Source organism: Octopus bimaculoides, chromosome 7, assembly GCF_001194135.2.
Source record: "Octopus bimaculoides isolate UCB-OBI-ISO-001 chromosome 7, ASM119413v2, whole genome shotgun sequence".
Taxonomy (NCBI): Eukaryota; Metazoa; Mollusca; class Cephalopoda; order Octopoda; family Octopodidae; genus Octopus; species Octopus bimaculoides.
In genome coordinates, this window is record NC_068987.1 from 47,525,746 (window position 1) to 47,527,719 (window position 1,974).

Genomic DNA, 1,974 nt, shown 5'->3' on the forward strand with positions numbered 1-1,974 from the left:
ATATATATATATATGTATGTATGTATGTATGTATGTATGTATGTATATATACATATATATATTCATATGCCTATGCATGTGTGTGTGTGTGTGTGTGTGTGTGTGTGTTTGTCTCCTTCTCTCATTACCATTTGACAACCAGTGTTGGTGTGCTTATGTCCCTATCACTTAGCTGTTTGGCAAAAGACACCAATAGAATAAGTACTAGGCTTACAAAAAAAGATATAAAGTAAGTCCTGGGATTGAATTATTCAGCTAAATCCCTTCAAGGCAGTGCTCCAGCATGGCTGCAGTCAAAGGACTGAAAGAAGTAAAAGATAAAAGAATTTCTTTTTAAGGTGGTCAGCTGGCAGAATTGTTAGCATGCCAGGCAAAATGCTTAGCGGCATTTCATCTGTCTTTACGTTCAGAGTTCAAATTCTGCTGAGTTTGACTTGGCCTTTCATTCTTTTGGGGGTCAATAAAATAAGTTGAGCATTGGGGTTGATGAAATCAACTTACCCCCTTCCCTTGTGCCAAAATCTGAAACCAATATTATTAATTTCTTTACTCGGATATATTTTACAGTTCTGGAAAATCTCACCTAAAAACTTCAAGGCTGTGCTCTAGTATGGTTGCAGTCTAATGACTGAAACAGCTAAAATATAACACACACACACAAACAGACAGATAGACACACACACACACATACAGGCATGGATAGGCACTTAGAACAAGTGTCTTCTACTATACCTCAAAGCTGACAAAGTCCTGAGTAGATTTGGTAGATAGAAACTGAAGGAAGCTCACTATATGTACATACATTTACATGTATGATTTTTCTCTGAGCTCTTCTTAAGAGAGTTCAAGCCACTTACTAACAAAGTGACAAGACTTTTTGAGTTAAGAGATTTCCCAGTGTTTGTAGATATATGTGGTTGAGTTTGTGTATTGGTTGAGCTGTTGATGCACACACTCAAGTGAGTGTGTCTGTTCACCTCAAGAATCTTAGATGGAGAATCTTTGGAAAGTCTTGCAAATCATCACTGTGCCACTAATAGATTGGATTTGGAGAATCCATATCAGTTTCTTTTGCTCATTCTTTGGAAAACCTAGTATTTCTACTTTTCCTGTGTAAATTTGTTTGTACATAGCCTAACACACATATGATAATGGGTGCAAATGAGAATTTATAGTCAGAGTACAAGAGATGTAAGCTGCACATTAATAAACCATAAATATGAATTAATGTCTATATATGTATATATGCATATGTGTATGTATGTGGATAGGTAGGAATGTATGTGTACATATATGTATTTATATGTAGGTATATACATATACATTTTTATATATAAGTAAATACATATACATTTACATATATATGCATGTGTATATATATATATATATATATATATATATATATATATATATATATATATATATATGTATGTGTATATACATATACATACACATATATATATATGTATGTAAATATATGCATATAACATCATTTTCATTCAAGCCCATTTTCCATGCTAGCATGGGTGGGACAGGCCTCAGCAAGCTAAACCTTTCAGGTGAGATGACAAAGGACCAAGATACCTGGCACCTGGCCATACTTAAGAAGACTCATACACTACAGCAGTAATGTTATGACTGATCCTTCTGGTGGTGTAAAACACTCGTGGTGGTGCTATGTGAAAGTGCCTGTGTGGTGCCACATAAAAGTGCCCGTGCAGCAACACATAAAACCGCCCATGTGGCTTCATGTAAAAGTACATAGAACATTCTGTAAAGTGGTTGGCATTAGGAAGGGCATCCAGCTGTAGAAACCATGCCAAATCAGACTGGATCTGATGCAGCCCCCCCCCCAGCTTACCAGCTCTGGTTATACCATCCAACCCATGCCAGCATGGACAATGGATGTTAAATAATGATGATGATTCGTGTGTATATATATGTGTATATATATATATATATATATATATATAT